The sequence below is a fragment of the Bactrocera latifrons genome, unplaced genomic scaffold (assembly GCF_001853355.1).
Source record: "Bactrocera latifrons isolate USDA-ARS-PBARC rearing strain unplaced genomic scaffold, ASM185335v1 scaffold_863, whole genome shotgun sequence".
Lineage (NCBI taxonomy): Eukaryota > Metazoa > Arthropoda > Insecta > Diptera > Tephritidae > Bactrocera > Bactrocera latifrons.
The window spans coordinates 45,761-59,247 of NW_017537560.1; the positions used below are offsets into that span (position 1 = coordinate 45,761).

The 13,487-nt window shown below is 36.9% G+C and overlaps 1 pseudogene; it reads left to right on the forward strand.

Annotated features, from left to right (window-relative positions):
* The first annotated feature begins 2,918 nt into the window (after nt 1-2,918).
* LOC108977299 lies at nt 2,919-4,615 on the forward strand (annotated as a pseudogene).
* The last annotated feature ends 8,872 nt before the right edge of the window (nt 4,616-13,487 follow it).

Sequence of the window (13,487 nt, forward strand, 5' to 3'; positions counted from 1 at the left end):
ATTCATAAAATTCCTTTTTTCGTTTATCAACTTTTATAATTTTATATAATTAATTGAAATTTGTTACCATCGGAACGGGAAAAGGAAATTTTAAAAAGCTTGGCAGAAGTTTCTTCTTTATATAGGCAGTGGAAGTATTTTTGGCCGCTGTTTGCGTATAAGACCGACCACTGTGCAATCGTTACAATGCATTAAAACCTTTCAAAATAAGCTCATTCTGCGTCGATGCAGCGATTCCAGCGCTATTTCCAAGCATTGAATGCATCACGGAAGACATTCCCTGGAATAGCCTTGCGGGCCGATGTAAATACTGATTGGATCCCCTTTCATCGGCTTTTAAAATGCATTTACACATTCCTGGGTCTCGACAAAGGACACCGATCGTAAAAGTGCGTATTATAAGCAACCTTTAGTGAAAACTAAATTAACTTCGCAACCCAAAGTTGTGATTAAGCCACAGAAGGGTACGTATTCCAGAATCCTTGACTTAGAATGTGGATAAAAATATAAATTTGCCCATTTTTCTGTTATCTTGAAGGTGAGACGGCGGTTTAGTTTGTACGGTAGCTGTTTTAAATAATTGTACTCGTAATAACATACATATATTGCTGTATCAACATGTAGTAGTTCAGTTTGATCAATCATACCATAGATCTAAAAAAGTATTCGATATTTTGGAAGTTTATCGAATCGATTTATTCGTCGACTAAAAAATTGGATTTAAATATGTATAAGATAAATAGGTAGATTGCGACAAAGGTGACTAATAAGAGAAACAAATAACAAACATCTTACCGTGATTTATTGGGTGGCTCTTATTAAAATAAAACTTCTAAACAGCCGTAATGAAAAAAAGAGAACAAACTTAAAAAAGTTAGTAAAACTCACTCCTTACGTCTTCATAAGTTTCCCTAAGCTTCTATATAGTAAGTTTAAAAGCTGAACTAAGACGGCAAGTTCTGAAATTATCGTTTAAATATTAATTTTTCGTCTTCTAACTAGGCCTACTCAAGACCATCCTCGTTAGTATTTACGAATTAAGTAACTTAGTAAGACGCTTTGCTATCAACGGCAACACCGTCTGTGGAATTTTAAATTACACAATTCCTCTACATCTAACAAACTATTAATAACAAAATTTCCTTGTCCGAAAAAACAGCGCAGATAATCAAAAACAAGAAGGGCAATACATCGCAATCACATCACATCGTCCTAATCAAAACTTGTTCCTCGTAAGCTGGTTCCACATATGTATATGTTGTGTTTCGTGTGTGAGACTGTTATTAGGTTGAGATATGATATTTGCTATACCAATAATTTGGATCGAACCAATGGATAATTAAGTGATTGCTATTTTTCTTTAACTCGAACGCTTTATAACCAAGTTCAAACAAAATGTTCATTATACCAACTTGTCTTCGGCCAACAGACCTATCCTACATAGGGCCAAACTGTCTGTGCCAAAGTCTCCAAATCGATCACSGCTTTAAAAATTAATATACCGGACTCTAATCTGGATTTCAAATTTAAGTGCTAATCTCCTCAAATTCATTTCGTAAGTTAACACGTTCACCAAACTTGGTTTTCAATAAATCGAATGAGACATTCGCTGTGTGGCTGTATGAAATAAGCGTTTTTTTTTTGTTTTTTTGTAAAAATTAAATACTAATTTTGAATAGGGAAATAAAAAATGTGTCGAAGTATTAACCATCGCTAGATTTTGACCATCTTTCTGCCACTATGGCAATAAAAAAAAGTTCGTCTTTTGAAGACAACCAATCAGACGCCCCATTTCCGAATTGTGCTTAGAAATTGAAGTGCTCCCCCAGTCAATGCATGTCCCATCGATGAAAACAAATGATAATGGAAAGAGGCCAAGTCTGGCGAATACGGTTCTTGGGGCAGCAGCTCCCATCCAAGTTATTTAATTGCATCCTACACCGATTGTGCTTTGTGTGCAGTTGCACTATCGTGTAACAAAATTACTTTGCCGTGTCTTTTGGTACATTCTGGTAGTTTTTCGATCAATGTATGGTTCAAATTGATCATTTGTTATCTGTGCGATTAATATTAGCAGTTTCACCAAGTTTTAGAAGTTCATTATATACCACGCCTTTCTGGTCCCGCCAAACACAGAACACTGTTTATTTACCGAATAGATCTGTTTGTGCAGTTGGTGTTAACGGTTGTCCCGGAATTCTTAAAATAAATCCATCAGAAAATTAATGCTTTCCACAAATCATCACTTTTCGATATAAAATTTGACATTTTCAACATAATGAAAAATATGATGTTGTTTTTTCAACGACTGTAAGGTTATTAAATATGTTTGACAGATATCATGCCAACCACACAGAAAAAATTGAAGGCTCGCTCACAGCAAATGTTTCATTTCAACACATTTGTATTTTAATGCTTACTTCATACATGTTTAATTTTTTACATAACAAAAGAACAAAAAAATGGTAACCAACACGTTCATAGTATCTATTACTGACCATTTCATTACAAGTAGAGTAGAAACTTTATTTAAGAACAAGATGGACTAAGGCTGAACCCACACCGGGTTAGTCAAAACAGTTTTTCTTGTCTCATACGCAACTGCCCATAGCTTCATATGTGACAACCTACACCGAAAAAGACGAAGCGAAAACGTATGTTCGTGCTTTGACTTGTTTGAAGAGCTGTTGTCGAACTTCTTATGTATTTTGTTACAGACAACGCACACCGTATGCGACAAAACCGTCTTTGTTGTTGATCCATACATGCTGAGCTACGGCACAACCCACACCGAATGAAATGAAACAAGACACGACAGAAAAACACGTTTCGTTTCTTATAGCTGTACCGTTGGTTTTCTTAGTAAAAATTACGCATTTTTTTGTGCTTTGTGCTTATTGTGCAAACAAGTTGATAAAATGAACATTGACGCGGAGAAATTGRTGTTTTTGATCGAGGCAAGGAGCCCAATATATAATTATAAAAATAAAGATCACACAAATAAGTTAATAACAGAAAAACTATGTGACGAAATAGCTACAGAATTGAATAGTGACGGTAAGTTTTGTTTATTTTATTTATACCATTTATACATAAATACGTAATGTTGATAAGTATTTAAAAATATAGTGAAAACAAATTGTAGATATRCAGTACAAAACTAAGCAAAATTAGATAGCGTACTTATTTTGCCAAGAAACTGATCCAGTTTTAGAGTTAAAATATAAAAGAAACTGGTCACGTATGTAACACGCACCATTTCATGGCCTTGTGTTTTCAATATTTGCATTTGTAGCCTCTTGGACTAAATATTCCATAGCATCGAGTTCATTATATACTTCATGAAGCAAATGTTCTTGTTCACGAATCATATTATGTAAAGCACAAGCAGCTAATATAATAGTTTATACTTTATTAGACGATAACAGAATTTCTGTATGAAAAATTCGAAATTTGTTTGCAAGCATACCAAATGCGCATTCCACTACTCGTCTTGCTCTTGATAAACGGTAATTGTATATTCTTCGCWCATTTCTCAAATTCCTTCGTGCAAAAGGTCTTAGAACATTCGTAAGAAGTGGATAGGGTTCATCGGCGACAAAAACAAAAAGTATGCATTCGCAGCTTTCTCGACATAGCTTTTGGTTATGTGGTAAATTTAATTGTTTTTGAATAAGTTTTTTTCCAAAATTAGAGTGTTTGAAAACACCACTATTTCGTCCAAAGTCGCGAACATCAACACAAATGAACTGCCCATATGCATCAACTACAGCTTGTAAATGTATTGAATAAAATTTTTTTATAATTAAAATAATCTGATCCTGCTTTTGGAGGACACTGTATTCTTATGTGTTTTCCATCTATAGCTCCTGCACAATTAGGAAAGTTCCACATTTTTTCAAACGCATCCGCTATAGAAAACCATTTCGCAACATCGGGTTTTGGAAGGTAAATCGGTGATATTTCCCAGACAGCTTTACAGGTTTCCATTACAATGTTTTCAATTGTAGAAGCCCCACATCGAAAAAAATACGAAAGCGACTTAAATGATTCCCCAGTTGCCAAATACCTGAAATTATATTTTAAGTAATTGAAATTTTTGTATACCCATCACAATTCAAAAATTCCAAATTTTATATCTTGCAGTAGCAACATGCAAAAGTAAATGGACAAATTTACGGAACTCATATTCGAGGTATTTGAGGGAAGAAAAAAACAAACCATCTGGATCGCGTGGTAAGCAAAAGCGGAAGTGGTCTTGGCTGATGCAATGACTTTTTTAAAAGAATTTGTACATCAACATCGTGAAATGAGCAGTAATTTACCTGTAAATAGCCCTGATGTCGAAGAACAAACTGCCGACATGTCGTAAAATGATTTTACGGATGCAGTAAGTACTGACAAAAGCAGTCCGATATCTGCGAAAAAGAGTAAGATATCATCTATATCTGAGATGACAGCTGGATCAATGATTGAGTTCCTAAACTCCAAACCGAAGCAGAAACCAAAAGAAAATGGAAATGAATTATTTTTTAAAAGTTTGCTGTCTGATTATGAAAAACTCTCCAGCAAAAGACGAAGACTATTCAAGAAGAAGAGGAAAATGAATATTTAAGTACTTCAACATCATCATCGGTCATGGGATGATCTAATATAGTATATGAATACAAATAATTATTTCTATAATTAATAATTTATATTTTCATATTCGGAAATCGCTTCTGGTTGTACGGATGCACCCACCATTCTCTTTTATTTCTTTCACTTCGTTCACAAAACTCAATAAGTGAAAATAGGACTGGCACAATTTCATCGTCTGAATATGACGACATCTTTGCAGGAACTGATTCGTTTTCTTCTTTTTCATTTTATTTCAATGCACACCAAGCGAGACAAAAAGACAAAATGTCGCATTGTGCTTCGCTTGGTGTGGGTTAGAGCACAAGATGTTTTTGTGTTTTATTARTCAAAGACGTTTTTGATTAACCCGGTGTGGGTTCAGTCTAAGTGTAGATGTAAGCWAACATTTCGTAGTCTTCCAACTTGCTTTACCTATTACGTATGTATATGGGAGATAGGGGTAGTATTGATTCGATTATATGATGTATTACTAACAAAATATGCTCTCTGAGTTTCATTATCATGAAAAATATATAAAAAGTAAAGTCAGCCAGATGTTTCAAAAATATGAGGACCACTTATATGAGAGCTATGGCAAGATTTCACAAATTTCAGGCACCAAGAGTCACATTTACTAGAAATAACTCCCACTCATTTCTATTAAGACAACTCACATATTGACCTATTTATTAATGTGATTTAAATTCAACCGCAAGTTCGAAAAACTTAATATTGGGTATATGGATGGTTTTTGGCATATAAGCATAGTATCATCAGGAAGACTGTTTCCAAATTTCAGTAATATATTTCACAGATTGGGCTACATTTTCGACAAAAACTTCGCATTACGAGATGGGATCCCCATATTCGGTAACTGAAGAATTTGGAATTTCGTTACATAATACAAGTATAGAGAAGAAAGCATTGTGATATAAGGATATTTAGACAGTGTTGCATTCCGAATGTGGTTTAAATTAGTAAAATAGGTCCGTAAATATGTGATTTCATCTAAAGGTTAGCTAACCCCCCTCGTCCAAATTGACAGCGGCTCTTATAAAGTATTCTTGTACCATATCGTCCGTAAAATTTTAGATTTCTGAAGTATTTAATTACTGACTTATCGCATTTTATTTAGTTTTTAACAATGCTATTATATGATGAGTGGGAAAGTTTATTATCCGATTAATCCCATTTTCAGAAAATGTTTGTCTTGTGCTAATTTTAGGTGATAAACTTACTATGATTTTGAAGATATATACACTAAATATTAGAGGGCGGGTCCACACCCAATTTCCAGATTTTCGAACCATAGGTGCCCCCTAATGTTTTTTTTTTACATAGTGACAGTCTTGTAGCTTATTGTAGAACTTACTTATAAGGTTTTGTGGGCGTGGCAGCGGTCCAATTATGCCAGTTTTCACTACCAAGCTGTTCATAGTGCTAATGAACATGTGCACCACTGCTTTATCAAAGATATCTTAACTATTACTCAAGTTGCAGGTGGCATGGACGGACGGGAAGGAAAGGCAGCTACTCGGCATATAACTCCAAATTTATCCTGCTAAGTTTTCTTCTTCTTAAATGGCGTAGACACCGCTTACACGATTATATCCGAGTTAATAACAGCACGCCAGTCGTTTCTTCATTTCGCTACGTGGCTCCAATTGGATATTCCAAACGTAGCCAGGTCTTCTCTACCTGCTCCTTCCAAGACCTCCACTTCCTCTGCTTCCCCCGGCGGGTACAGCGTCGAATACTTTCCGAGTTGGAGTGTTTTCGTCYATTCAAGATGACCTAGCCAGCGTAGACGTGTCTTTTAATTCGCTGAACTATTTAAATGCCGTCATTTATCTCACACAGCTCATCRTTCCACCAAATGCGATATTCGCCGTGGCCAACGCAKAACTTTCTCTCGAAAACTCGCAACGTCGACTCATCAGTTGTTCTCATCGTCCAAGCTTCTGCACCATATAGTAGGACGGGAATTATGAGTGACTTATAGAGTATGGTTTTTGTTCGTCGAGAGAGGACTTTCTTTCTCAGTCCGAAGTAGCACCTGTTGACAAGAGTGCTTACGCTGGTTAGACGAAATTATCTACGACTTCAAAGTTATGACTGTCAATGGTGACGTGAGTGCCAAGTCGCAAGTACGACGACTGTTTGTTTGATGACAGGAGATATTTCGTCTTGCTCTCGTCCACTGCCAGCCCCATTCGTTTTGCCTCCTTGTCCAGTCTGGAGAAAGCAGAATTAACCGCGCGGGTGTTGAGGCTGATGATATCAATATCATCGGCAGCTGTACACTCTTATAGAAGATGGCACCTTCTTTATTTAGTTCTGCAACTCGAATCATTTTCTCCAGAAGCAGATGGAAGAAGTCGCACGACAGGGAGTCGCCTTGTCCGAAACCTCGTTTGGTATCGAAGGGCTCGGAGACRTCCTTTCCGATTCTGACGGAGCTTTTGGTGTTGCTCAACGTCAGTTTACACAGCCGTATTAGTTTTGGGGGGACACTAAATTCAGAAAACGCGGCATAAAGGCAGCTTCTTGTCGTGCTGTCCAAAGAGCTTTGAAATCGACAAAGAGGTGGTGTGTGTCGATTTTCCAATATTTGGCGCATGGTAAATATCTGGTCGGTTGTTGATTTCCCAGGTATAAAGCATTTCTAATATGTCTCTTACATATCTGTATATATGCAGCATGCTTCATTAATAAATAATGTTTTCTCAATRGCCAATAATACTGATTCCATSATTGTTTTGGAGGATTTCAATTTACCGTGCGTATCATGGAAATCTATGGATGACTACACCATTCCTATTAGTACTCGCTTATGTTTTAACGAGTTCTTAGATAAATTGGCGGAATTTTTTCTTAACCAAATTAATGTAATCTCGAACGAGTTTGGTAAGTTCTTAGATCTAGTCTATGTTGATAATGCTTCAATGTTCTCTGTTGTCCGATGTGACCCTTTGGTTCAGCCAGAGCACTCGTATCATCCTGCCTTGGAAATTAACATCGAAACCATAGCCAACTTTGCTCACAATAATACACAACACCATTGTTTTCGGTTCAACTTTGCAAAAGCTAATTTTAAGAAAATTAATCACGAACTTTCTAAAGTTACTTGGCCAGATTACAGTGGCAATATTGAATTTAGTACTTCCTACTTYAATGAAACTATTTTAAGCTTATTCGAAAAATATGTTCCGAAGTGTGTTGTTACTCATAAAATGAGTTCTAATTTATGGTTTTCGAAAGAATTATGTAAATTAAAAAATAGAAAATCACGTGCTTTTAAACTTTTTAAAAAAAACTGGTTTATTTGCTGACTATTCAAAATATTCTAAATTGCGCCGACAATTTGCTAAAGAAAATATGTTATAATAGTTATATAAATAAAGTCAAAAATAATATTATACGTAATCCAAAGTGTTCTATGGTTTCGTCAACTCCAAACGCAGGATTTCTAATTTTCCGTCTACAATGAAATATAAGTCTAGTATGTCCAGTGACAATCACACCATTTCTAATATGTTCGCTGAATTCTTTAGGTCCAATTACTCTCAAAAATTTCCAAAAAATGTTCCGTATCAGCACAAGCTATGTCCGATTTCTGTCATTAATGCACCTACCATTTCCGAAGCAGACGTCTTATATCAGTTAAATATATTAGAACAATCATACAATTACGGCCCAGATATAATTMCCTCGTGCTTTCTTAAGAAATATGCCAAATATATATACCAACCCCTAACAAAACTATTTAATTCATCTCTTATGTAAGGCAAGGAGAATAAGAATACTGATGTTATATACACAGATTTTAGTAAAGCTTTTGATAAAGTAAACCACTCAATTCTTTTGAATAAACTTGATCTTCTTGGTTTTCAACCAATATTTCTAAAATGGGTTGCTTCTTATCTTAGTAATAGAATTCAACAAGTCATATTTRACGATACTCTTTCCGACATAATCAATGTTCCTTCAGGTGTTCCTCAAGGTAACCATCTTGGTCCAATTCTATTCTTTTTATTTATTAATGACATATCATCTGTTGTTAAGTTTTCAAACGTTTTATTATATGCTGACGATGTAAAATGCTAGATCTGTAGACCCTACTTCATACGTAATACAAAACTTTCGGTTGGAGCAAGTATGCAGTTTTGTTGACTTGGGAGTAACTATGGACCCCAAACTCAATTTCAATCCACACATATCTTCCATGGTTTTTAAAGCTAAAAGTGCTCTGAGCTTTGTTAAGCGTTAGTCTAAAGAATTTAGAGATCCGCTTACCAAAAAAATTCTTTTTACATCTTTGGTGAGGTCTATATTAGAGTATGCATCTGTGGTTTGGAACCCTTGCTATCAAGATCATTCTGAGAAAATAGAGTCCGTTCAAAAACAATTTTTATTTTTTGCCTTAAATAATTTGCATTTTTAATCCAGTTTAAATCTTCCCCCTTACACTAACTTATAAATCTCCTTACACTCGCTAGTCGTAGGGAAATGCTTGGTATAATATTTCTTGTAAAACTCATCAAAGGGTCAGTCTGTAGCCCATCGCTCTTGTCTGATATTAATTTTAACATTCCCGCTCGCTCTACCAGGCAGTTTAAACCCTTACATTTAAAGAAGAACTAATTCGAGTTAAACGAACCATTTCGCCGTATATGTCACGATTTCAATTCTCATTCCAGCACATTTGATCTAACAGATTCTCTCTTTACCATTAAAAAAAATAATTTTATCTACTCTTAACAAGTAACATTTAAAATTATAAACTTTAATCTAATTCTTAATTTTGGCTGTTGAAATTTTTGTTTCTGTAGCTGAGCAGCTTAAGATCGCAACGCTTAAAACTCTCCTGTCTTTTATGACTCGGCTAATTCCGCTCGTTCGCGGATTGCGCCCCGCGCGTCGTTTGGGCGGGAGGAGGGTAATCGCTGGGTATTATTATTATAAATAATCGTTAAGTGGTATACGCTGTAGCAACGTGCTGCAAATGTATAAAGTGCTCCATACAATTCTACATGCATTAGTCGATAAAATTCGTACTCTCAAATTTGGTATCTAATAATGTTATATTATCGATCATAGGCTCACTTAGTTTTATTAATTTGTTTGACATCCCCCCAGCGATAATTCTATTGAAATCTTCTCATACATAAATCGGAATTGAATGTGTTCGCATCTACTGGGGCTCCCTCTGTTTTCTCGTTTCGTTATTCAGATGCTGGGCGATTGCAAGTGTAGAACAGTTGCTTACTGGCTTCGAATTTGCAGCTGCGGTAAAAATTGTTCATGTTTTTTCCAATTTATAAATAATGGTTTAATCAGCCTTCCCCATATTTGTGGGAATTATAAGATATCCAAACTTTTTCATAAAGGGAATGTACGTTATCATTTGGGATGCGCCTATTACTATTACTTAAGCTACTAAAAGAAGACCAACGCTGAAGGAGATCATATTTCCTTTTAGAATTACAAAAATCATTTCAAAAAATATTTTGCATCCATTGCATTTTTTGTTGTTGTGCCATTGCGAATACAAGATAATCGTTCTATGATTTCTCCGAAACCTTTTGGTTGTCGAGAAAATCTTTTGATGTTCTGTTAAGTGCCATAGAAACCACTATGGCCTCTTATGAGCCATTCCTATGCATTCATCCCAAATTATCAGTTTGCATAGTTTTAGATTTCTCTCTTTCTCGCTGTTTTTGACGATGTTGCTAACGGGTGATTCTCACCCATGTCGTATTTACATTTTATCAACAAATCTTGTGGATTCCAGAACAAAGATGCAGATATTGTAATTGCAAAGAAGGTTAGAATTAATGCGGCGATCGACTTCAACACTCATACCATACTAGCATGCAGCTCCAGTATGGATGGATGTGGTACATAGACTCATAGCAAGGAGAGTAACAAGTGCTTTCCGAACTATTTCCAACGACGCAGCTGAAGTACTAACTCGTATGCCGCCCATCAGAGAGACGTATTCGCGAGATTAGATGCACTATTAGCGCCAATTACAATCCGAAAGACAGAAGAGAGAAAGAAGAGCATAACTATGTGACAGTTACGGAACAGACCTTATCTAAAGGTCTGTGGACCCACCGACTTCTACCTAACATCCATACGTGGATAAGTAGATCACATGGGTACCTGGATTTCCACCTCACCCAAATATTAAGCGGACAAGAGTGCTCCAGAGGCTATCTATACAAATATCAAAATGACGCCAGTCCGTATTGTTCGATGTGTACGGAGTCAATAGAAGACCCTGAATACATACGTGTTTTTTCATTGTCCTCGGTTTCTAGACATAAGGGAAAATTTCAAAACAGCACTAGGTGGTAGTTTATCGGTGGAAGGTTAGATTGCATTTATGTGTCAGTCCTCTCTGAACTGGAAAGCAGTTCGCGGAGCGGCAACTKCCATATCGACAATATTAAGGCAGTTACAGCAGAACAGGCGCCAGTCCATCCGTGCTACAGAGGAGACGTAAAATATCTTGTCACTCCTATCAAGTAATATCTTAACTAGTGGTTCTATGGGGGAACCTTGAGGTGGGCGTAGGTGAGGTTTAAAATCCTTTCGATGCTTCCTCCTACTTAAAAAAAACACCAACCACCACAATCACACCACCCACATCAAACCGTCTGATCACACACGATCCAGACGATTCGGTATCCACCTGCATTAGTTCCCCTGTAGCACCATTTACTAATCCATTATTAATTAGATGTCAGCGTGTGTCATATTTCCCTCTGACATGTTGTTTAAAGCGATGGCAAATTCTTGATCTTCACGCTGACGCATTATTTCGGTGAGCTCGAAGTATCGAAATTGAYCCCAAAGCGGAGTTCCTGTAATTGCACTGTAATTATCATTGATATTCGGCGCAAATATCCATCGATCTCCTACTGGTGGCAACTGTTTTAAGTCACCAAACACGATAATTGGAATGCCTCCAAAGTAAGTGCTGCTCCTAAAAATTTGCTTTAGCCTACAATCTAAATACGCAAACATCTTTGCTCCAACCATTGAAATTTCATCAATTATTATAAGTCTAATATCTATGAGATTAGCATAAATAGTGTTCAATGTGTCACTATTGAGGGGCCGAAGATCGGCGGAGGACTGGTTGACGGGGAGTGAACAAACGGAATGAAGTGTTAGACCTCCAATTCCAAATGCTGCTTTGCCAGTGGGTGCGCAGAGTAACACCTTGGCTGTTTCGGGGTCAGTTCCTAGTACACTGTTAGCGCGCAATGTCAACGACTGATATATAGTCGTTATAAGCCGGGTTTTGCCCACTCCACCTCCGACATATTCGTAGAAGATTTTCTTCTTATTGAYATTGTGCATTACATGAGCAAAATATTCCCTCTGCTTGTTGTTAAGAGATTGTACCATTGCTAGTAAATCTCCTAAGTAATTAATCGAGCCGTATCTTGCACATTAGTGTTGACTTCGTGAAAAACATTAACTTCTCCTACTTGCTCTGGTACAGCGAGAGCTCTGAATTCGGGATCCAAAAGTTGAGAGGCAGCTCTCTCATCAGCTATTTCTTCCGCTGAAACATGCAGGTTTTCCAGAATCCGTTCAAGCTCGTTGCATAAAAATTTGTCATATTTGAGCTTATTCTGCTCCATTTGTTCCTTGTGYGCGTTGCAAACACTCTCGACATCATTACTTAAGAGCTCGGCCTCCTCCTTTCTCCATGGGTGAAACATCATGGCAGTTTCTGTGAAGAAATCAGCTCTTGAACTTTCAATGCTAAAACGTTTCCAGCGCAGAATAAGTGCTTGCTTCCTTTTCCTTAAAAATCCTGATCCATCTTTTAATGCCATTGGAGGTGCAGCTGTCGTGTCATCGTCGTTTTCCACTTCATTGTAGTCTTCATTATTAAAAGAAATATTCCTACTTGTTATATTTCTTGATTCAGACTTTTTACGCAGGTTAATAGAAATAGCATTTTTGATGCGCTCCAACTCGTAGAACTTATAAATATACAGAAGCACGTCCACACGCACGCAACGTCGATCATAGCGTCGTATTTCAGATCGCGCAATTTTGYTATAAGTTGTCGTGSRTGTYCTCTTCTTTCCGCAGTAAATTGTTGGATACGACAACTCCTGAGCATCATCGTCAGTTGTAACGTCCCTTGGGCATCTACCTTGCCCTGGTGCTAGTGCAAYCCGTTCAATCGATCTATTTTCAACGGGTTCATTGTCCATTAAAGTTTCCTGGCCACCTRGATTTAATTCCTCTTCCATTTCCTGTACATTATCCTGACGGGCATTAAGAAGGTCTCTTACTACTACCTCATCTGCAGGATCCGCAATAAATGGCACAGTTTCCTCGTTTCCTACATKTGCCAACCAATCACTTGATATTTGAATGTTGTGCTTGACGTAGAGCTCTGTACCCAACRGATAATTCAGTGCCTGCAATATTTTTGCTGGCCGCACTGTCTCCGTCATAAAATTTTGCTCATATTCCAAGCGACGTTTCAGGTGCACTTGAATAATATGGCTGTTGTCAAATCTTCGTGGTAGCATGGTGACTGTCTCTACAACAGAAATCTGGATATTTACTACTGCTCCACGAATAGCACATTGTCGTTCATATCCTAAAGATATGATGCGCATAAATGGGATTCTCGGTGATATTAGCCTTTCCTCCAGACACGTTAAATCCTGTAGACATTCCGGAATGTCAGGAAACTCCAATCCCTCTGTGGAGGCAGATATTTGGTATCTTCCCTTGTTTGACAATACGATAGCAGGTGATGCAAAAATTATATTTTTGGTCCGAAGATGGAAACTTCGATGACAAGTAAAAACTTTTCTAGCATA